Source organism: Hydra vulgaris, chromosome 08 (assembly GCF_038396675.1).
Source record: "Hydra vulgaris chromosome 08, alternate assembly HydraT2T_AEP".
Taxonomy (NCBI): Eukaryota; Metazoa; Cnidaria; class Hydrozoa; order Anthoathecata; family Hydridae; genus Hydra; species Hydra vulgaris.
This window is the reverse complement of record NC_088927.1, coordinates 13,345,652-13,371,783: the sequence shown is the minus strand read 5'-3', so window position 1 is coordinate 13,371,783 and position 26,132 is coordinate 13,345,652. Positions and strand designations below refer to the sequence as shown.

The 26,132-nt window shown below is 27.5% G+C and overlaps 1 protein-coding gene across 1 annotated transcript in view; it reads right to left on the bottom strand.

The window, feature by feature from the left end:
• Nucleotides 1–2,882: 2,882 nt before the first annotated feature.
• The window catches only part of LOC136083035 (uncharacterized), a 69,809-nt gene continuing 46,559 nt past the window's right edge, over nucleotides 2,883–26,132 (bottom strand). Inside the window, exons 10-12 of the mRNA XM_065802444.1 lie at nucleotides 18,137–18,415; nucleotides 12,758–12,912; nucleotides 2,883–3,032 (exon numbers count right to left, since the gene is read on the bottom strand). The gene's annotated coding sequence lies outside the window, so the exon portion shown is untranslated. The remainder of the gene's footprint in view (nucleotides 3,033–12,757; nucleotides 12,913–18,136; nucleotides 18,416–26,132) is intronic.

Sequence of the window (26,132 nt, the reverse complement as noted above, 5' to 3'; positions counted from 1 at the left end):
TAATTACAAATTGTTTTCGATCTGAAAAAAAAGATCAAAACCAGTCATTTACAATACCGCAAATTCCATAATGTTCTAATTTAGAAATCAAAATACTATGGTCAGAGGTATCGAAAGCTTTTTGTAAATTGATAAAAACATCACAAACAAAACGACAAGGATTCAATTTAGAGAAAAGAGATGAAATTTCAGGAATATTTGTTGGAGATAATAATAAACTATGTAAGTTTGGATATTTTAGATACTTTTGCTAGTTAACATAAGACAAATGAATATTGGATTTGAGTTTATGAGCAACATTTGTAAAAAAAGTGTTCAATGATTCAGAGATTAGTGTCAGGTCAGTTATATATATTTCATTTTCTTGCAAACAGTTGGGGGATGATTTATTATAATTTTTGAGATTAATAAAAAACACAAAAAAATAGTAGCCTCCTCGACTGTAGCGGCCCCCTCGGGCCTTGGGGAGGTGAATAATCTAAAAAAAAAAAAAAAAAAATAAATGTTAATGCCTTTCCAAAGTTTGCAATTTTATATATATATACAAAATTGAGATATATGATCAGAAACAGAAGTTGTCAAGTATCCTGAAATAATTTCATTAGTTATTAAATTAGCGAAAATATTATCAAGAGTTGTAGCAGAGTGATCAGTAATTCTAGTCGGCAAGTGATTTAAGGGCGAATATTATAAAAAGAAAATAAGTTTAAAAAATCAGACGTCGCAATGTCATTATTTGATTGTATCAGATCAATATTATAATCACCAAGTAAGAAAACAGAATTATTTTCAATGGACATTTTTGAAGTATGACAGACATGATATTATTAAAAGTATTGATATCCATGCAAGGGTCTCTATAAATGCAACCAACAATAACATTAATCTTTTTAGAAAAAAATAGATAAAACAATTATGTATTCTCAACAGTTAGGTATGCAAATCATTAAATCATCTCTTTGTTTGTATATTCGTTTTTTTGACAATTATAATTACCACAGTAACCACCACAAGAGGATTGGTGTGTGCTCAAAGTTGTAATTATCAATGAGAATCAGATGAATTGAGGATGTTTTTTTTTTTTTAACCTTGTTTCAGTTATACAAATAATAGAAAATCAAAATTAATTAATGATAGTATCATGTTTAAATCTTTAAAGTGTTTTTGTAACGATGATATGTTTAGATAAAAAAAGGTGAAAGTGTTTATTTTGTTAAAGTTAAGTGTACATAATTTGCTTAGTTCATAATATTCACAAACATAATTTCATAATATGTCCAATAAAGAAGAAATTTCTTTATCTAAAACACAAAATAAAACATAATTATTAATTTGATTAGAGACTATTTAAATGAAAAGATGGGAAAAGGTTTGTAGACAGAGGATTAGAATAGATTAAAATCATCAGTTTTAAGAATTTTATTAGAAGAAAATTGCAATTTAAATTTGTTATCTGTTAAATCTGTGAAAGGAAAGACACTTTTAGTGTAGTTTACACAATTCCACAACATGCGACTTTATTTTAGTAAACTGTACTTAGTATCATTAAGCCTTCCACATTTTTAATGAGTCCAAAATAAACAAATATTACATTGAGTTGAGTGGGAATTTTGACTAATTTTTTTTTTACATAAATGACAGTTTAAAGCCATAATAGAACTGTAATATTAGAGAGAATTTAAGAAACAAATTTGGTTCCTTAATCAAAACCAAATTAAAAAATTTATATTTGCGTATATATTTAATGAATATTAATTTTATCTTTTATTATTATTGCTTTTTTTATATTACTGTATTTATAAAACTATAATTACTTTTATTTTATACTGTCTTTTTTAACTCTACTCTAATACTCTACTACTAATATTACTATTATCATCAATTTAACTTTGTTTTATTAATCTTATTAATATTATTTATAATGATTGTGTTAGTGATTCTATTGTAGTAACAGTTTTATGGTTATTGTCCTTATTTTTGCTAATGTTATGTTTATTTTAATAATTTCTGTCATCGTTATAAACTTTACTATAGTTTTTTTTACCATAGTTTTTATCATTAATTATAATTTTTAGTCAAGTTAACATATTATAGTTACTAATTGTAATGTTTTTTTATTCATATTATTACTATTATTATTATTATTATTATTATTTTTTTATATTATTATTACAATTATTATTATTATTTTTATTTATTAGTGCTTTATTTTATTTTATTTTTTTTTTGTTTTTTTTTTTTTCTCCTTATTTTTTTTTTTAAATTCTTTCTATGTTTTATTTATAGATTTTTTATTTTTGTGTATTTGTTTAATTTTTTTTTAGATGTCACTCCATTGACTAATTTTTAACTATATGAGTGACACCTTATGTTTAATCAGATTTTTTTATTAATTGCTGTTCCTCCTCATATGTAATAAATTATATTTCAGGATCTTTTTCTAATCTTTTATATATTTGTTGTTATATTAAAAAAGTTATGAATTGTATTTATTTAGCATTATATGTATTATGCAATACATTTTTACTTGTGAAAAAATGCTCTGAAAATGCCTTGTGATAACATGACTTAGATGAAAATCATCAAACAAAAGTTTGCTAAGATTAAAAGTAACCATTTTAAAACATTAATTTATAAGTTATATCTTAAAGACTAGGAACAAATGTACCACTCCGCATGCAATTTTGATTTATGTACTTACGAACTAACGGGTTATTAAAAAAACCCACTGCAATAAATTGATTTTATACCTTGTTATTACAGAGGTAGCCAGAATATTATTTCACTTCCAAATAGTCTATTTATCGCAGATAGTTTATAATAAATAAACTGGCTACCTCAGTAGTAACTGCAGTCTAATCAATCAATCTTTACGGACACACCTTATGTTTTGGATCGTAATTTGGAAGTTTCGGTGGAATAAGAACTCTATAATCATCAATCTTGCAAGCAACTTGGAAGCGTAATAATAAACTTATACATTTCTTTATTAAATCAGGATTTTCATTTCCCAGCTCTTCTTTTAAAATTAACTAAATAAAGAAAGTAAAAAATTAAGCTTTGAAAAAATGCAATTATATACATGCTAATTCAATATTATAATTCAGCAATGCAATCATGTGTTTCATTTACAGTGTTATTAATAATTATATAGCCACTTATTAAAAATTATATATCAGTTTATTATTATTATATAGTGGGTCGTTTACAATTATATATTATTTATAAAATACCTGTCTTAGTTGAAATAAAAAGTACATCCAGTAAAATAAATATAAAAAGTCTTGTTAAATGTTAAGTTTTTATTTAAATTCTAGTCCTATAAAAGCAAGATCAAGATAATGCTTCATATGTTGACAAAAAGCCATAAAACCAACATTCTCATTCATATCTATTATTATCATATTACTGTGTTGAATAATATCTTATTTAGTTTCTCGATATGGACGTAATTTGTAATATCTGTTCTTTAAACATGAAAATACTTCTTCTATAGGATTTAACTGGGGAGAATATGGGGGGCAGATATCCATATTTAATATTCTTATCCCTGAATTATTAAATTATCAGTTCTGATTTATGAAATTTTACATTGGTTATCATAAGAATTTTATTTTCAAACAATCTTGCTTCCACCCTGCAAAAGTGAATTGTCGTCTTGAATGCATTTAGATAACATCATAGCGCAAGAATTGGAGCTTTGCTTGGGGCCACTTTTCTGTAGTAGAATAAAACAACCACTAAGATTATTATTACTTGATATTATAGCCTGCCATTTTCTAATGGTGGATACTCCCAAATCAGTAGCATTGGCAATCTGAGCTATACTTTCCCCTCTGTCCATTCTTATTTTTATTTGTTTAATTAATGTAGATGAAATTGGTACTCTTTTTTTCCTTCTTATATTTCTGACAGGTTCACTTTCATTAAAACTTTTTTCCATGGAGCTAAAATAACCAAAAATATATTTAAAATAATAATGACTTTCTGATGAAATAACATGGTAATAATGGATGAATATATCATATATTTCTAAAAAATTAAATTATATATAAGCGCTATATAATTATTAATAAATCGCTATAATTATTAACAAACTGATCTATAATTACTAATAAACTGATATATAAATATTAATAAACTGATATATAATTATTAATAAATCGCTATATAATTGTTAATAACCCTGTAATTACAATATTGCATTAAAGCAATATTATTATTCAAAAATGCAAATTTGCATTATTAATGCAATAATATAACTTAATTTAAATACAATTTTTTAAAGCCTGTTGTAAGAAATGTTACAATACATTATTTTAAAAAAGAATGCATATAAGAAATTTACTATTCAATTGCACTTTGTTTTTGGCAAAATATTTAAATGCTTATTAAAGCAAATCAAAGCTCCCCATTTAAGTCCAACAAATCAGTCAATTCAGATTTGACCAAGTTAAAATAATGCTAAAAAAATAAATTAATCAATAAAAGTAATTTTAATAACATTTTTCAATTTAAAATAATGGAGCTTATTTCTTTGCTGATTACTAACTAATAAAAACGCGAAAATATATAAAATAATATTAACTATAAACATATGAAAATAAACTTAATAAAAACTAAAAGAATAGTAAAAAATAGTAAAATATATATTATTTATATATATAATATATTTTTGAATTTATAATTTACATACATATTATATTATATTTAATGCATATATATTATAGTTATATTATAAATGCATATATAAATGTTCGCATTTTAACAGTTTTCTTGTTTTGCTTAGTTTAATAAAACCTAATGACATGCTATTTTAAAAAAAAATTTATAAATAAACCCCTTACAACTATTTTTAAAGTGTTTTTCCTAAAATAATCCCAAATAAACTTGTTACATACAGTATCGAACAAAACGAGTGCAACCAAATAATGCTAATTTAGTTTCTTTATATAAAAGTGCTGCATTTTTTCAATTTAGAGAAATAACTATGTAACTGTTTAGAGACAAAGTTCTTCAAGTTTTATTCATCACAAAGTTCATTATTTGTACACGAAAATTAATAAATTAATCAAAAGTATTAAAAAAAGTTGATTTCCTTCTGGACAAAACAAGTGCAACTCGACAAAATGTTGACCAAGCTGAATTTCGCTATCAATATTTCGTGGCGAATCCTTTGTTGTCGATCACAGCCTTGCATCTTCGAGGCATAAAATCAATCAGGTGATCAATGAAACTTTGTGGAATCGCTGCCCAGGCCTTTTGGATTTGTTCAAACAGTTGATCCTTATTATGAACACCTTCACGATTAATTCTGCGGTTGACGATCTCCCACAGGTTCTCGATAGGGTTGAGATCCGGAGATTGAGGCGGCCAATCCATCACCGATAGGTGGTTGTCTTGAAACTACTGCTTGACTACTTTTGCAGTGTGTTTTGGATCGTTGTCTTGCTGAAAAACCCATTTTATTGGCATATTCCATTCAGCATGAGGTAACATAACATCTTTCAGGATATTTTTAGGCCGGTCGACATACACGGCAAATGCCATCGCTCCCAATGATATTGAACTTCGATTCATCACTGAACAGGACAGTTCGCCATTTCTGCACATTCCAGTCAATATGAGATGTAGCAAACAGGAGTCTTTTCTTCTGGTTTTTAGTGAAATCAGCAATTTCTTTGCAGGGCGTCGAGAAAACAATCCGGCTTCAACAGCATGTTGTCTGATTGTTCGGTCCGATACAGGCAGCTCTAATTACTTTTGTATCTCGACTGATGATATCCAGGGATCCTTCTTGACAGATCTGACGATCATAGAATCCTCTCTAGAAGTGGTGGAACGCGGTCTTCCACCTTTGTTATCTGCTGCCAACTTCCCCGTAGAACGATATTTGGAACATAGTCTTGATACAGTCCATTTTTTCACGCGATATTTATCACAAATACTTTTTTGTGACATTCCACTTATGTAGTGGCCAATAATTTTCTTTCTTAGTTCCAATCCAAGACTGTCGGGAGCCACTTTTGCACTTGAAGTCATAAAAATAATAAAAATAAATAATCACACTTCTCAAGGCTTACCGTGTTACATTTACCTTGTGATGATACAATAATGCTCTGTGGAACACAACGTCTTGGTTGGATGTGGACTGTATTGATGTAATGAAACACTTGTTATATCTCACTTCTTGTATTGATGTTCTTCGATAAAACACTTTGATAAAACTCACTTCGATAAACTGTCTTGATAATACTGACTGATTGACTTCCATATACTGACTGAATTACATGTCGATTTACATGTCTCTTATATAGTAAAATGAACCTGTGTGAACCTGTTCTGGAAGATTCTAGATGCTTCTTTTCGATGCTTCTGAATGTTTCTGGATACTTCTGGATGCTACTGGATGCTTCTTCTGGAAACTTCTGGAAGCTTCTGCATGCTTCTGGAAACTTCTGGATACTTCCTTTAATTGTTAAAAAACTTCCGTGACGTTGACACAGACCAGACTTAAGAATATGAAACAAACCAAAAAAGTTGCACTTGTTTTGTCCGCTGCAAAATGGCACTTGTCAACGAAATTCTGCCTGTGCGCTGTCACCTGTCAGCTGATTGCTCATGTCATGGCATGCGATGACTCCAGACTCCTGAACTGTTTGCTGTGGTAATATAGTTCGTTTCGTTTTTAAGACATGTAAAATTAGGAACGCTTTTTAGCATTGTTCGATGTTGGTTGCAAATGTTTTGTCCAATGTATATCTATTAATATATTTAATTATGTTCATATTTTTAAATAATTTTATATAGAGTTGTTTATACTAAAACTAAATAAAAATTTATTCAAAATAAATTCGCCAACCAAGACACCTTATTCTTTATGATATCCCCCCCCCCCCCCCACACACCTTAATTATGATATTTTTCTGCCTAAAATAATCAATTTTTAGAACTTTACTTTTTAATTAAAACAAAAGAAATTTACTTGATAAATAATTTCAAAATTTGCTATTGAAATTTATTTTTATGACAAGAAAATAAATCATTGGTATAAATTGATATTAACTGTGGGAACTGGGACTGAACTGGGACTAAGTACAAAGAAATTCAAAATAATATTCATTTTTTGAAAATTTATGACAGCAATATTTGAAAAGTATTTGAAAGGTATTAAAAATATGAAAAAAAGCTTTGTTTAAACTTTCGAAAATTGCGTTTTTAAATTGATTATATATTGTATCTGTGAAAGAGCTTTTCTTCATCTTTGGTAGTAGATTTTGCATAGCAATATAAATTTACTAAACCATGATAATTTTTCTATATAACTTTCTTCATACTCTGCCAATTCAGCAAAAGCAAACATTTTTGATGTATAAAAAATTAAACATCCATCTAGCATAAAAGCACCAGGTTTACGCCACTGTACATTTATTTGTTTTGCATTCAGTAATTGCAAAGCAATTTGGCAACATTCTTGATAATTATCTTTTAATATTTTTTGAGACTTCCAGTTAAGTACACCAGGCAAAAAATTTTTTATTTCTGCTTGTTTGATCTTTAATAAAGGTTCCTCAGTTTTCATTTTTCTTAAAGTGGTGTCTGAATTTAATGAAAGTTTAGGCCATACATCATTTTTAAAGTGTCTAAATAACTCATAATTGTGAGATCGATATTCTCCGAAAATTGTTAAAATAATAAAAGACATAACTCTTTCTAAGATATGGTGTCTGCAGGCAAACCAAAGTTACTTTTTAATGAAGTGTTCTTTAATTAACTTTGCAGACCCATTTATCCAACCTGAATTTGATGGAGTTGTATCAAAAATTGCTTCAAGCGTTTTTTCTAGTTTCCAGGTCTTTACAACATCTATGGTTGCTGTTGCCTGACTTTTCCCAGTTGTATTAGGTATTCTGGATACACACAACAATTTTCCTTGTGGCACACTTAGTTTTCCTGTTGCTACAACAGCCAAGCATTCTACTTTACCATCTACCTCAGATACCAGCTTTGAATCCCAATGAATAGAAGAGTATGTGGGTGAAATGAATTTTTTTTTTTAATGTCATCAAAAACTTGCTGTCAAATTTTATTACCTGATATGGTTGCTGTGCTTTTTAAGATAGATATTTCATCCCAACTGTTGCCTAATGCTTCAGTTACAGCAAAAATGATGCCAGATCTTTACCTGTTGGATAAATTTAACCTATAAGCCATTAAAGAAACTTTAGGGTGTTCATATATCCTAATTTTTTTCCCTGTATAGTAATAGCACTTTCTTCCTTTTTTATTGAAAATTTTGTCTTCATTATCAAATTCTGGCAGTACATTGGATCTATCTTTTTTTATATTTTCTTTTGTTGACTTCTCTTTTTCAATAGCTTTTCTTTTCTGTGACACTTTTTGCTCCTTTCTTTTTACTTTCATAATATAACTCTTATAGAGATCACAACTTATTAGGAAAACTCAGAAGTTGTATAACATTTTATTTTTTACATTTTTAATCAAGCTCTTTCTAAGATGTATCAGATGCAGTATCATTCTAAGAGTATTTTTTTTCTGTTTTGTGTAAATTCCTGCCATTTTTCAAAATACATTCCCTTTATCACAAACTAAAGATGCAACTTCTTTTTTACCAAAGAATAGTTGATTTGAATCATTTTGATAATTTGGGTGCACTTAGTCACGGTCATCAGATCCTAAAGTTTTTGTATTGCTTTAGAAATAATTAAAAAAAACGGAAACAGTAAAAAAAAATATAACTCTGTACAAATACGGCAATTATAATGGCTTTTCCGATATGCTAAATAGCTACGACTGGCATCTTGAATTCAAAAATTTAGATGCTAATGTTTCATACAACAAATTTGTCGATATTTACAATAAAGGTCTTATATATTTCATTCCAACAATTACAAAGGGAGTTGTTAAAACAAAAGCGCCTTGGATGAACTCTTACTTAAAAAAGTTAATTAGAAAGAAAAGAAACCTCTGGAGAAAATGTTTACATAATCGTTTTTTAAACAAAGGAAATGTATTAGAATACAAATCAATTAGAAATAAAGTAAAAAAAGAAATTAAGAACCAAATTAAATTATATGAAACAACCATCGCCTTAAACGTTAAAAATAACCCAAAAGCAATTTATGCATATATAAACAAAAAATCAAAAGTTAAAGAAGGAATTAACGCATTAAATGTAAACGGCAAACTTGAAACAAATTATTTATCAATAGCGCATTCATTAAATAACTATTTTAGCTCTGTTTTCACCAATGAAATTAGTGACAATATGCCATTCTTTAAAAATAGGACAAACATTATTTGTGATGACCCTACATTTTCACCGGACACAGTTTATATAATCCTGAAGTCACTAAATCCAAATAAATGTACAGGAGTAGATGGAGTTCACCCGTTTCCTTTAAAGTGTTGCGCAGATGCGTTCTCACTTCCTTTATCACTTATTTTTAATAAATCATATGACACTGGAATAATTCCATCGATGTGGTTAAATGCTAATATAACACCATTATTTAAAAGTGGAGATAAATCGGAACCATCAAGTTATCGACCAGTATCACTTACTTCAGTTATAAGTAAAGTAATGGAACGTATCTTTAAAGCTACATTTATGTCGCACTTAGAAAATAACAATCTCTTGACTAAGGAACAACATGGATTTTCTAAAAAAAAAAACTGTTGTACAAACCTTTTAGAATTAATGGATCTAATAAGTCAAGCAATGGAAGATAATTTACCAGTAGATATCATTTTCCTAGATATGAAAAAAGCTTTCAATTCCGTGCCTCACAACAGATCGTGTCTTAAACTAAAAAGTTATGGATTTAACAAAAAAGCAGTTAGATGGTGTAAAAATTTCGTAAGTAACAGTGTGCAACGTGTCGTCTGCAACGGCGGATTTTCAAATTGGTCTCCAGTTACAAGTGGAGTACCGCAAGGGTCTGTCTTGGGTTCGTTTATGTTTATTGTTTATATAAACGACTTACCGAATGAGTTATCAACGAACTGTAAAATGTATGCTGATGATATTAAACTAATTAACATAATTAGATCATCTTCTGATATAGAAAAGACTCAAACAGATCTAAACAAATTAATGACATGGTCACAATTATGGCTATTAAAATTTAATGTCAGCAAATGTAAACGCATGCATATAGGTAGCAAATATACTAGGCATATATACACAATGTATGATTCAGTGCTAAATAGAGTTGAACTACCAGAAACAAAAATTGAGAAAGATTTAGGAATTATGATTTCAAACGACTTAGAATGGTCTAGTCAAGTTAATTATGTGTCTGGTAAAGCTAATAAAATGTTAGAATAATAAAACATTCATTTAAAAACTTAGACATAAACGCATCTAAATTATTGTACACCTCTCTTGTAAGACCGCATCTAGACTACGCAAATTCAGTGTGGTGTCCTTACTTAGAACAAGATAAAAAAAAAATTGAATCGATACAACGTAAAGCAACACGAACAAAATGTCTTCAAGGGAAAAACTATGAAAGTAGACTAACCTACTTTAAATTAACGACTCTTGAAAAAAGACGCCAACGTAATGACTTAATCCAACTTTTCAAAATAGTAAAAAAAATAGATAACTTAACATTGGAATACCCACCAGATTTAATAACTTCAAATACGAGAGGTCACAATATGAGGTTTCATAGACAATTAATTAAAAATCCAAAGAGATACTATTTCTTAACAAACCATGTCATTAACAGCTGGAATAATTTAGATCAAAACATTGTAGATTCTAAAACACTTAAACAATTTAAATCAAAGTTGAAATTATTTTTAACATAAATTGGCTGTTAAAACCTAGATTACCTAGGCTCCGTACATTGTCATTGTACATGTACACAGTTATTATTATTATTAATTATTAATTACCAGTCCGCTTTAAATCAAACCTTGTAAGATATAGATAACGGCATAAAACCTTGCCAATTTATTTCTTCTATTTTTTTACACACAGCAGATACCACCTTACTGTATACCAATATCCAACACCAAGAAGGAATTCAGACAACCATCAACACCATCATGTCCACTGTTAGCTTAAAAGCTAACAGTGGACATGATGGTGATGACGGTTGTCTGAATTCCTTCTTGGTGTTGGATATTGGTATACATAAGGTGGTACAAATAAATATTTGTACCATTCTTTTATCTAACATTTCCAAGTAAACAGTAAATAAATATTTTGTGTTATTTTTAGCCCAAAAAAATATATACTTACTATTTACAAGAGCTTTGCAACTTAGTCACAAACAAGCAATTAAAAACCTTTTGAAAATTTAAAATGCAGACATATTACCCAAAGTAATTTGATAGTTTGATATAAGCAGATATTAATTGTTGTGAAACAATCACATGTTACTCGTTTATAGTCACTATGTATATGTTTATTTTGCAATTTTTGTTGGCATATATCTCATACCCCAGTTTATTTTTTTTTAATTTATATCATATAATATTTTATTTACATTTTATAAAACATAAATATTTCTTTAATCAATAAGTATAAAAGTTTAATACAATTAAATCAAATTTTTAATAATTTTGATGTTGTAATTTATCATTTTATTATATATGTTATTGTACAAATGTTTTATTTCAACTGTTTCATAGCATCTACCTGTTGCTGATTGAAACATGCAAGAGCACTACTGTAGTCAAGGAAGCTGCTCTTTCTTTTCTTTACTTGTTCTTTTAAGTTTATGAGTAACTTTCACCCCTGTTACTTTGCAACACAAACTTTGAAAAATAAGTCAGCTGCGTGGAGAAACAAGTTGGAAAAAAGAAACTTAGATTTTTGTAAGTAGTGATAAACAATATTATTTTTAGGTTATTAATTAAAATCATTCTACATTTAATTGAGAAGAACTCATTTTATATTATATTTATAAGTTTAAAAAATCCTTTATAAGAATGAATTGGAAGAAAAAGGGGAGGAAAGAAAAGCAATGCTTCCAAAAGAACTCATTACAGAGAACTCTGCAATTACAACTGATCTTTTATAAACTTTTCAACCAATTCAAAAGTTGCTTTACAAAATTTATTTATAAAACTGAACTAATTTCTTTTATAAAAACTTATATTTAATTATCTAGGAACAATAAATAGTCACTTTCAACTCTTTGTGTTTTTTCAGATGTAAATATCCAAACTAATTGTAAATATCTAAACTAATTGTAAATGTATCCTAATTTATAAATAAATATATATTAAGTTAGCAGTTAATAAGCTTATAGCAAAATATTATTAAAATTTGTAACCTGCGTTACAAAAATGGCACTAACTAAAAAAATCAAATGTCTATGAAATTAAAACCCATCAAGAAGTTTTAAATAGCCTGATCACTGGTTCAACAAAGGTTTACTGTAGACAGTCGAGTTTAAAGTAGAAAAAAAAAAACTTTAAATCAAAAAATATAAAAATTCACATAATATAGAAAAGCTATTTACTTAAATTATTAAAATATAAATTGTTTAATTGGTTGCTTAGTTAACTAATTCTAATTAATTATACATAAATAATATTCTTCAAATAACACTTAATTATTCTTTTTGCTACTTCTCATCCGACATCGATAGGATAACACGTGCCCAAAGGGTTATGATAAATTAAAATGTTTTAAAATAATACTTTCATTAAATGTGTGCTTGCAAAACACTTGCAAAAGTAAAAAACAATTTTTTCATTGTTAATATTTACTTACTGGAATTTTATCTTTTTCTAAAATGCCATTTTTAACAAATGTATGAACAGCATCCACAGTGATAAATTTTGACATTAATTTGCAAACCCAAGATGGATTAATAAAAACGATATCTCTTAAACCTTCATTTGCGCCATCAAAATGAAGAATAGTGCCTGTGAATGAAAAGTTGAATAAATTTAAAAAAAAAACTGAAAAAAAAAAATCAACTTTTAAAATTAATGTAAATTAAGTTAACATTTAGTATTTGTAAGATTACTACTAAATTATTTTTTCTGTTTGAGTTGTAAAAATCTTGTATTTGCAAAAAACTACTTATGAACAAGTCTCAGGTAACCCTAGCTAATGTCTTCTTAATGACTTTTTAAGTACAAATAAAAACTTTTTAAAACAAGGATTTCTAAATATTTGTTGTGTTTCAAAGCAAAGAAAAAACACTCAAATGTCAAGTAAATTTATCAAAAAATAGATGTCTCTATTGCATCAGGAAAATGGCATGTTCTTATTCTGGTATGAGTAAAAATTGTGCCTTCATATATATTTTCTAACATACACATGCTTTATTTGAACCTTAATTCAAAACTATACTTTTTAAATATTTCAAATACTGTAAAACTTTATATTCATAAAAAATAGTTAGAGCAGAACAGAATAACTAATAATGGATCCTTCTAGATGCTTCGGCAAATAAATTGATTGAACAAAAACAGGACAAGCGGATATAGGAACTTGGTCAGAAGAATTTGATGCAGATGGAATATTTCATCACAACAAAATGCTGTGCAAGTTGATGAAAACACAGCCTATCAACAATGGCGTTGATGGTACTTTAACTGATGAAAATAAAACTGAAGACCTATTTTTGTCTAGACTGTTCTAGTCAAAGAATGGTCTTCAGTTTTGAGAGATAGAGCTATGAATTGTCACATTCTGTATATGAACATCCTTTTTATCAATATCAGGCAACTGAAGTTATATAAAACTTTTGATAAAGATATTTATGATAAAGATTAAAGTGATAATATAATATCACATTAATTTACAGCAGGAACTTACTTTATCAAGTACTTATTGCTACTCTTAGAATTACAAATCAAATGGCTTCACAGTAAAGATATTGATGAATATCAACTGACTTCACAGAAGGCTGCTGCATGTTTAAATAGATTAAGGTATTTTTAATGAGTTTGACAAATATAGTACTGAAAAAAAAGCTGCAAGGCCAATAGCCCTGCTTTCTTACACGCATTTTTTACAATTTAATTTTAATGTACTAAAATTTTCAAATCAAACAATTTATATATGTTCCTAAATTCCTCTGATACCACTCGTGTGACACAGCTTTTATACCAATTTAACAAAAACCTCCATCATGAGCATTGTTGTATAAATGAAAAATGTTGATTTGAAGTCACTAAACAAAGAAGCTTTTTTGATGATTTTAGGGCCTATTTGAATTAACTTCACTCTAAAACAATTAATAGTCAAAACTGCCAGATGTGTGATCTAATAAACTGTATCATTAAACATCAAGACATGCAACAGGACAAGTTTATACAAACTACATTATGTATAGGCACTTCAACATGTGTTAAACCCAGTTTTTCAACTTTTATTGAAGAGACACTGTTGAATCTCCAACCTAAAAAAATAAATCTTATAAATAATTTAACATTGGAAATCAAAATTCGATTATTCACAGTTAATTCAAGTGCTAAATCAAAAGAGTATTCATAGTGAAGAACTTCATGGCTTACTGACAGTACAGATTAAGCTAGAAATATCTGAAGGTAATATTAACGTTACACAGCTTCAGAGATCAAAGAAAGTAAATAATGTTTGAGTGATCTTGTAAAGCAGATAGAAAGAAAACAATATTTCTTTTAACTGTTGTAGTAGGCAACAACTCACTCAAACATAAGGCTGTTGAAGATGAAGTTGATAATTAATTAGAAGGAAGCGTATCTTAAAAAATTTCTGGCCCTTAAAATTTTGGTTCATAGAAAACTGTTGTTATTGAAGGGGCGAACTAACTTGAGTTTATTTACCAAAAAGCAAAACAATAAATTTAAGAATACAAAGTTTAATAACTTATGATAATCATAATCATTTATAATTTTGTTGTTGTTTAAAAAACAGTTAATTCAAGTTTAAGTAAAAAAAAAAGATTGATATAAATATTATATCCCAAATTTTAATTGAAATAATAATGTATCAATAAAAATTCAATATAATAAATGAATAATATTTAAAACTTAATGAACTTTTGGTACGTTACTTTTAAAAACATTTCTAAAAATGGTTCGAAAAAAATGAGCGTTAAATTTAAAATCAACCAATAAAAATACTGCTAATTTTTTTATTAGCAGGAAACTACAATTTTAAAACTTTAATGTTATTAATTATTCAAATTAGTTATTCAGTTATTTGATAGGAAAAATTGTTAATTGTTCAGATTAATTAACCAGTTAACTATTGATAGAAAGAATAAAGATGAAAAGATGTTTGTAAATATTTTAAAATTTTTTTTTTTTTTCATTTTTCTTTTAAAACGTAAGTTTTATAAACCGGCTTTCATATTTTGTAAACATCACTATTTTTAGTTTGTTAAAGTAAATTTTAGTAAATGACAATGCTAGAGAGTTACTAATTTTTTTTATTGATAGTTTTTTTGTAAGATATAGTTAAAAAAGATGCAAAGAAAATTTGCATCTTTTTTAACTATATCTTAAAATTTGCAACTATATAAAATATTTCATGATTGCTAATATTTAAATCGTAGTATATATTTTATGATTGCTAAATTCTCTCAACTATTGCAACTCACAATAAATATAAAAATGCATAGATATCATTTATGAATATGTTTATTTTATTTTAATTTTTTTTATTAAACTGTTTGGTTTAATTTTCTATTTTAATATTTTTCTAGTTTAAAAGACTGAAAAGATGAGTATTAAAAATATTTCAAGATATTTAAGAGCTATTCAATTTGCGATTGCTTTATTCAACGCTAGGGAATGAGGATGACAGCAGTTAAAAGGATAAACAGTACAATATTATTTTTAATCAATTAGTATTTAAACTTGATATTCTTGAGAATGGTCAAAAACACAACTTACCCATCATAAAGACAAAAACGCAATTTAACCATCGTAAGTAGAGTAATGATTCATAAAAGATCATCTTGGATTTAATGGAACTTTTTGATTTTGAACATACCTATATTAAAAATTTTTATAATTTTGTATTCCTAATAATTTTATAAAAGCAATAATGCTTTTACGACTATTAAATACTTCGACTGTCAACTTTGACTAATATATTTATGAAATCGTTTAAGTCGACTAAAAGTTGATTTTTAATTAAATTAATAATTTACTTTTTTCAAATAAATTGTAATAAAAATAATAAACTACTCACTTTCTATTTTTTAACGTCATATCATTTAAATAAAAATGGAGCAAAACAATGTGAGAAAAGCTGCTCCAACAATGGAACAATCTATTTCCAGACCACAATGATTTAGGGACTGCCGTAAATACTTGATATATATCAAAAAGTCTATCCAATCATATTTACACATCTTAATTTTGCCCCAGGTCCCAGAGCCAGTTTGGAGTGATCCTTTATGAAAGTATTTATGAAAATTACAAGCATGAAGTAAACAAAAAAAAAAAAAATGCATTAAATACATAATTGAAAGTTTAATTAGATATAAATAATGCTAACATGCTATGAATTACAAAAAATTAAGTAAAAGTTATAATAGTGCATACTATTGCTATTAAATGAACAAACAAAAATTAAAGATCTTTTATATATATATTTTATATATTTTAGATATATTTATATATTTCAGTTTCAATATTTATATTCAGTTGAGCTCTATGCTTTCTATAATTGAAAATTTTAAAGTACATTTTATTTTGTTTACTTTATAATTTGATTTTTTTTAACACTTTATGCATAGCAGAGGCTTGGTGAAGATATATAAAAAATTAATCTTCCAGTTTCATATCAATAATATACATTGTTTGTCGAAATATATAGATTAGATATATTTATATATTTTAGATAAGAAATTAAAAAGTGAAACGAATTCGAATGAAAAGATAAAAGGATTTTCAGATTTCAACTAACTTTTAGTTGATTAGTTAGATTAGACTCAACTAACTTACTTTTAGTTCATTAGTTGGAAGTCCATAGTCAACTAAATTGACTTTTAGTTGATTAGTAGGAAGTCCATAGTCAATTAAATCAACTATTCAATTTTTCAAAGTTAACTAATTTTAACTTTTAGTCGAAGTTGATAACAAGGATAAAAAACAAAGAACTTAAAATTTGTCATCAGAGTAAGTCAGATCAAGACTTTTTAAAAATTGATACCAGACACATTCTGTTACATAGACACAATCTGTTACACAGAAACAATCTGTTACCTGAGATAGAATTAATTTTTTTTTCTTAAATTTTCTTTAATTTTGTTTACGCATAAATCAAAAAAGTTTATAATTTATTAAAAACAAAAAAAAGTAATGAAGACTTTATAATACCAAAAGATAGTTCTAAAAGATCAAAAATATTAAATACAAAAAAAAAAAATATTATTTACAACTTTGGTACTCTAACATTGGAAATATTAGTTTACGAATATTTAATTTGATCATTCTCACTAGGAACATTTTGAGAACTAATCAATAATAAATATTTTTGAGCTCTCACTTTGTTGTATCGGTGATGAAAAATGCCATCTTAATAATTTTACTAAATCAAAAAATAATGAGTATTTGAAAGCAATCTCTAAAAAAAACTAAAAACTTTTTTTTTCAAACAAATCCAATAGAAGCTGTTTGTAACCATCACACAAAAGTTTGAAATATGAGAATAAACATGATAGGTGTGTTGTAATCCATTGAAAAAATATGCACAAAAAAAAAAAAGTAAGATTTAAGGTTCAAACTAATACTATGTGTGTTAATCAAAGAATGCTTAATATGTATAACAAAGAAATAAAAATAAAGAAACAATTAGTTCTCTATTGCATTTTTTTAAAGGTATTACATCTATAGTTTAGTCATGTTCTTTAAAAATTACTTTAAAAATAGTCAACTAATTAAGATAACAGCACACAAATAATAAAGATAGAGACAACCAATAAAAATAAACAATCGATAAGCCAATCAATAACAATAAACTAATTACAGTCAACTAACAAAGATAAAAAATCGCCATATGTAAAATGGTCTTAAGTAATAATTAAGTGTCGCCAAAAAAATTATAGCCTAAAAATGAAAAAGTAATCACATGAATAACAGTATACAAATAAAGTTATAAATAATTAAGACTCAAACAAATACATTAAAAAAATTAAGAAACCTGTGCTCATCAGAAACTTAGTTGCTGGTTCTAAATCATCATCTTGAAAGATATCATCATCACATTTTAATGACTTCGCAAAAGAAATGAATTCTTCTTGACTAATTATTGGAACCTCACTATTTTTTTCTTTCTGTTTTTTAATTTCATTGATCTTTTCTTCCAACTTTATATAAATTTGTGGAAACAATTTACCCATTATTTTCTCCCCATTTTGTTTCCCATCATATGTCATAGCTTCTGCCAAAAGATAGATCTCTGTTTTAAGTTTCTCTATGTCTGAACAAGAAAAAAAAAAAAAAATTTAACATCAAATAAGAACAACAACAACAACAACAAGATATTTATTTTCCTTTTTAAATCATATAGTAATATTATAATAATAATAATAATAATATAATAATAAAATAAAAAATTCATAACTCTATTGATTGTAGTAAGTAAAAATAATTGCTTAATAAAAAAAATAAAAAAATATATATATATAAAAATGATAATAATATAATAATGAGTAAATTAATTACAAGGATTTAATAATGATAACTAAATGATTGATAAGGATGGTGTCACTCAAACAGAATTCTGATCAAAGGAGTGACACCAGTTTTTAAATATAATATGATTAATACACACATAGAACTAACATAAACAAAGTAACATCTAAAAATCATACTTTGATCATAACAATAAAAAATAAACAATCAAGAAGTTAATGATAATAGTTGTATTAATCATAATTAAAAAAATAAGAGTATATTTTAAATATTAAGTGAAAATCATGTCAATAAGTTAGAATAAATTTGTTCTCAGAATTTTTTAAAATTGATTTTGTTTTAAATTAAGATTAAGTCGTTAAAGGTGTTTGGAGTTGTAGTTTTTTATACTCATTCACTATGCATACAAGACTCTTGTTCCATTCACAAATGCACTGATAAACAACAGAATGTTTACCATACTTCTGAGTTTTAAATAATGGTACACTAAGTTTTCCATTATATATTTTTCTAGTAGAGTATGTATGTATTATTCTACTTTCTGTAAAAAAATCTGTTATAGAATAGGCTAAATTTTTGTTAAGAGAATCAAAAACAAAAAGAATATTAGCAAATTTTACAAGTGCTGGAAAGGTTGGAATTTTCAGTTTTTTGAAAGATTCTGATGTTTCTGAAGGTTGGAAGTTTATATTTCTTATGGATTGGCGTTGAGAGGACATCAATTTTTTGATGTGATAGTTGCCATTTTGACCCCAAATTTGAAAACAGTAACTGATGCGATAAAATAATGCAGAGTAAATATTCTTTAGTGTGAATTTATCGACATAATGACAAATTATTAAAAGTGCGCCGTTAGCTCGGGTTAGTTTCTTGTGTAGCTCATCAATATAAAAATTCCACGAGAGATTACAGTCATTCAAAACACCGAGATATTTAATAACTTTTGTAGGATATAGCCATTTATTATTAATTTGAATTTGAATTTTAGAATTGTTTTTTTGATTGTGTTTTTTTCTAGAAGATGAAAAAAATATTAGTTCAGTTTTTTTTGCGTTAAGACATATTAGGTTAGCTTTTTAACCAGTGAACGATACCTTAGATCCGAATTTATGATTTAGCACAGAGAATTATACAATTTGTTGATATGCAATAGGTTTGCATCATCAGCAAAAAGATGAATTGGCGAGAAGCTAATAGAGTTGTTTATGTCATTAACATATATTAAGAACAAAAGAGGACCAAGAACAAAACCTAGAGGAACACAGCACTCAATGGATTTATTAGTAGAATTATAACCATTAATACTTACAAATTGTTTCTGATCTGTAAGATAGGAGCAAAACCAGTCACTTACAACACCACGAATACCATAGTGTTCTGATTTAGAAATCAAAATGTTATGATCAACAGTATCAAAAGCTTTCTGTAAATCTATAAAGATAACACAAACAAAATAACAAGTGTCGAGAGCTTTCTTGATTTTTTCCGTTATACTTATCAATGCATGGCAGGTAGAATGTTTTGAATGAAAACCAAATTGAAATTCATTTAAACAGTTAAAAGAGTTAACAAAAGAGTACACTCAAAATAGAAAAAAATAAATATATATATGTGTGTATATTAGGGATATGACTTTTTTGCAACCTACTAGGCCTGTATCGTAATTCAATGAACTTTTATGTAAAAAGAACGAATAGATGTTTCATTTTGACATATTTTGAAAAAAGGTCACCCCAAAACCAAAAAATCGAATTTTCAATAGGTACACTTTTGTACAGTAAATGAATATTAAAGGCTGAAGATATTGTAAGAGTCATACTCCTGTTGTTATTTTATTTATTTATGCAACATGTACTGTGATATAACAAAAAACATTATGTGATATATAATTATACAAGTATTACAAAATTAACAGTATCAAAGCGTCTAGTACAACAATATACATAACTGTCTGTGTCTATAGGCCTACTGTGTTTAGTACATGGGTCACATGATGCTCACGTCTCATAAAGAGTCTAGCGCTTATTACTTAGAATGAATCGAAGTTGCAGTTTGTCTTTCTTTCTGCAGGAAGCATACAAGTCTTGCATCACCTTGATTGCACGTTCAGCTATCTGATTACTTCGTGGTATGTCGATGACGGATGGCTCTTTCTTCCAGTGATTTTTGAATGACTGCAATGCCTTTTTGTAAGGCTTCAATACATCAGATAAATTCTTGAAGTCATTGTCATTGTACTTTTGACTACTAAACCAATGTTCTGCCCACTCATATGAAATGAACCTGCAAACCTTCTCCAAATTCTTTCTCGCTTCAGGCATAAGAATGAACGCCAGAATGGCGAGAATGGCTCTTGAGTTCCATCTGGCATTGCTCATATTAGGAATGTTCTGAAAGTGAATCAGAGGGAAGTTTCTTTGTTCTTCATAGAACCTAAACACTCTTGTTAAATGGTACAAAAACTTCATATCGTCTCTCCACCCTGATTTATCAAGAATTTCTACAGTTCCATTCACAAACTTATCCTTCAGTTCATCATACTTATTCAACAGTTCAGACACAAATGGGTATTCAATGTTTGGAGATTTGGTATCACCCCCAAGTTCTTCGTCCATCACCAGACGGAGAATCCTGTCTAGTACGTGATGCTGACAACCGATAAATTGTGGTATTGTGACACCCTTTAATTTAAACATACGTTGCAACTTCACAACAACTCCATTTCTCTTCCCATCTTAATTGAATTCCACAAATTGTATTCATCAATAAGTTTGGCAATTTTTTCAGCAACAGTTTCAGCTTTGCCATCTTTTAAACGCAGTGCATCAAGTTTCACGTCAGTTCTTTCATTCTGAAGTACAACTACCTGATATTCCTTATCATCTATTCGTTTGTCGTCAAAGTGTAAGGACCACTGTTCAATTTTAAGTTGTTGTATCATTTCTTTTTTTAATTTACCTGCCTCTTTGAATATGGACTTGTAAATTGCTGATTGACTTGGAGTTGGAATATCAATACCTTGTTGTGATAATACATTGCATATTTTAGCAGCTTTCTTTGTGGAAACTCCACTTGATGTAACCATACTTACAGCAAATTTACTTTTGTAGTGCTTTCTAGTTTTTTTCTGAGTGTCCTCATCATCGTCTTTATCACCGTCGTCGTCTTCATCATCTTCACTCTTACTTTTGCAGTTTTCAGATTCAGTACCACTGTCTGTGGTAGACAGGACTTGTGATGTGGAAGGTATTGCTGTTCCAGACTGGACTTTCCTTCTCTTGGAAGGGTGAATGGTTTCTTTACTTGCCACTTGTCCTGTTGAGTACCCCACCTGTCCTTTACTTTCTTTTTGTAGGTGGTATAGACGTTTATCTTCCGAGGATAACCACTGGCCATTCACTTTCGTGATGTCAAATAATGCATTGAGAACATCATATTTTCCATGCTTGACACATTCATCATAGACCTTCAGCACCTTCATAAGCTTTGCTCTTATCACTTGATCAGACACACGTGGAAAATTCAGTTTATTGTCCCACAATTTTGTAATTTCCTTAGAAATTTGGTCTATTCGTTCTTTTCTTCCTTTAACATATGCTCCGAGAAACTGGTATCTTCCTACGATCTGCAATTGAAGTGGTATTCTGGATTTTTCATCGAGTGAATGTTCTTCTACAGCCACGCTTCCTCTTCTTCTGTGTGACTCTTGAAATCTCACCAAATTTTTAGTCCAAGTCTTCTTGTTCTTTGTTACTGTGGTATGACTTTTCTTGTGAGACATCATATAATATTGTTACGACTTTACGGATAGCTGAGCGTAAATATCCGTTTAATAAAGTCGTTTAATTAATAAAATACTTTAACTGTATAGTAATCCAATTATAGTTCGATAATCCAGTCAATGTTGATAACAGTTCGATAATCCAGTCCGTATCCTAACGATAATGCTACAACTACTTATACTTCGTACACTTACAGCGTCTTTAGTTCGCTACAGTAGTTCCTTATTAGCTCAGTTACACGCAGAGTACTTCATAGAACTATTCACATTATCAACACTGAGCTCTGACAGCAGCTCGCTTATATAATTATTTAGAGCTTCCAGAATGTTCTACTAAGTTCTATAATCTTCTACAGTCTGTTACAGTCGTCTATATCACCGTGGTAACACAATGACGTCATCACATAACAATTCCAAGTATTTGCCGGCACACGGCCGTTTCGTTGCCATGGTAACGTGTGGCGTTATATTTATAAATTCATAACAAAATAATGAAATAAATAGAATTAAGCTGAGAATTAAGCTTAAGATTAAAACATCGGTCAAAAATGAATGTATAAAAATGGTAAATCAAATTTTTATTTTGGGGGTGACCTTTTTTTGTTAATAGAAAGCTATTTGGGCCTTTTTTCATGATTTTAGGTAAAAGTTCATCGATTTATGATACAGGAAACATTTTATTTGAAAAAAAATTAAAAAGTCATATCCCTAGTGTATATATACACACACACACACACACATATATATATATATATATATATATATATATAAATATAAATATATATATATATATATATATATATGTATATATATATATATATATATATATATATATATATATATATATATACACACACAGGCTACATAATTAACATAACTACATAAATTTTTCAAGAAGTTTACTAATGATAGATAAAAGAGAAATAGGTCTGTAGTTAGTACATAAAAGTTTGGAGCCGTTTTTAAATATTGGAACAACACAAGATAATTTTAGAACATTCGGAAAAGTTCCATTTACGAATGATATATTAAATAGTTTAGAAAGAATATTTGAAAATTCATAGTTAAAATCAATAAGAATGGATAAGATCCTTATCGATTTTAACATTGAATGTAAATCAGATTGAAAAAAGTTAAATAATTAGTATGTTAAAAAGCAGGCAAAATATGCTTGCGTTGCAAAAGAATTTAACATAATAATCCGGGTTTTCAGTATTCTTCGGAAATTTGTAAACTTATACAATAAAAACTGTTAAATAATAAAGACAATTTCTTTTTTGTATAATCACACATTTTGCTTAATTGATTGATAAACTAGTTTGTCATACTTTAAAGTTGTTTAAAGTAGTGCATATTTCCCTGTATACTTTCGCGTTAACTTCTTGTTTTTTTTTTGAAAAAGGTGGCAGTTTATTTAATAAGCTAATATATAACTCGCTATTAAAAATCGAATATTTCATTTATAATCAACAGACTGCTTATCGATTTTTATAGTATAAATTGAGTGTCTGATATAAAGTTATCAAGTTATTAAATTATCAAGTTATTCAAGTTTTCAAGTTATTCAAATTTTCAAGTTAACAAGTAAAGTTTCAGTAAAAAGAAATAGTATCTTCCGGTAACAGAGTTACACTAGCAACATATCTGAGTTAGGGTAAAGATGCAGTTTGTGGAAAAGAAACAATTGTGGAAAATGGAACAATATTTGTTGCAAAGCTATGGTGTAACAACTGTATTCAGTATAAAAAAGAATTGCTTCGCGAGATAAATATTCATGAGCGATATATGGAGCCATACTTTAAAAAGTCAACAGACCGAGTACCCAAATTTATGCAAAATAGCAAGTTTAATCACATGCTTATCTGGGTCGAACTCATCAGTGGAACGAGCCTTTAGTCTTCTGACAATGCTTATATCAGACCAAAGACTTGGAATCAACCACAAAACTCTTAACTTGGCCATTAAAATCAATTATTCAAATTTTAGTGATAATGATAGGAAAACGCAATTGAAAGGGTTACTGATATATTTTTATAAAAACAGCAAACAGCTATTTTTGATACAATAATTTAACCTGCTACATCAGTAAATGACAAAAAGGACGACATTGATTATGATAGTTTAAGCAGTGAAATTAAATGGGGAACACCTGAATCGAGTGAAAGTAAAGAAACTGCGTTTGATTTTGAAATTGAAGGTATTTTGGGTTAATTTATTTAAAATGAATAATTATAAATAATTAATAACTATATGTATTCCTTTTGTATGATAAAAATAATACTATATGATTTATTTATTTTTTATTTTCGTTTTTATATTTGCGCTACATTTAATACATTTAAATATATTTTACAGCAATAAACCTGATATATAAAAAAATACTGCATTTAATACCCTTCTATTGCTTCTATTCATAAAAATGTAAAATATAAAAAAAGATTAGTTTTTTTTTAAATCCTATAACGCTTTTTTTTATACACACCTATATTATATAAGAAGAATATATTTAAGTAGTATATATACCAGAATCTTAAAAAATCTATTTGTACCAAGTCTCTTAGAAATTAAAATATAGATTACCTCAAATTTTAACGTACATATCACATCAACATAACATATATATTCTCCTAATTTCCGAAAAGAATATAAAATCATTTACGAGTTCATAAAGGAGTACATTGAATGGAAAAAGTGGTAATAATTAAAATTTTAATCTAAACAGTTGAAAAAAAGTGTAAAAGAATAGAACTATTTGGTTCAGGGTTTATTTAAAAAAAGATTTCAATATAATTGTCACAATATCTTTATAGCTTAGAGAAATCACAGTTAAATTTTTAAAATTGAATTTAATTAACAAAGCACAAGAAAAATGAGTCAACTAAAGAAGCTCAATAAAAAATGTTATATTTTATTCGATTATTTTAACAACACAAAATATTATTACTCAAAAAAATCTTGCAAAAACTGCTACGTTCATTGCAAAATTTTTAAAGCAAACATCAAGATGCTTGAATAAAGAAACATGATGGTTGCGAAGGTTGTTTTTCTGCTATTTTTTGCGTTGCTTGCAAATTATTGGTTTGAATTTATCTGGAATAAAATCAACAAAAATCCGTTAAACAACTGATAAAACTAAAGAATAAAAAAATAAAGTCAGTCAGATAACCAAAACAAAAACATAGTAACAAAAATTCACTAAGTAAAGCACAAACTAATAACTCTGGGCAAAAGTTAAAAACTGCAGTGTAACTTCAAAAAACTATTATCTCAACTTTACAAATACCCAACTACTCGAAGTTTAATTACCAAAGTCTTTTGAAATGATTTGTCACTCTCTTACTTGTTAATATAGCAATTGTAGAAATTTTTATATACGATGACATTTTCATTCACAAAAAAGAAGAGAAACGAATGAACTTTTATAATAATATAATTAAGATCATTTGTTTTTATAAAACAACAATGTGATGTATAACAATTTTTTATATATTACTGTTTTATTAGAACGATTGATTATATTTTATTATTTGAATATTGTTTTTTATTTATTGTTTAATTAATTACTAAATTATTAAATAAAAAGTAAGTTCTTGACTCAATGCATGGGTTCTTGACTCAATGCAGGTTTTGCTTGTGTCTCTGTTTTTGTGACTAGGCAACTCATTCTATTATCTCCTAATGAGGGTACAGTTCTAAAACTCAGTTTTATGGTTCTGAAGCC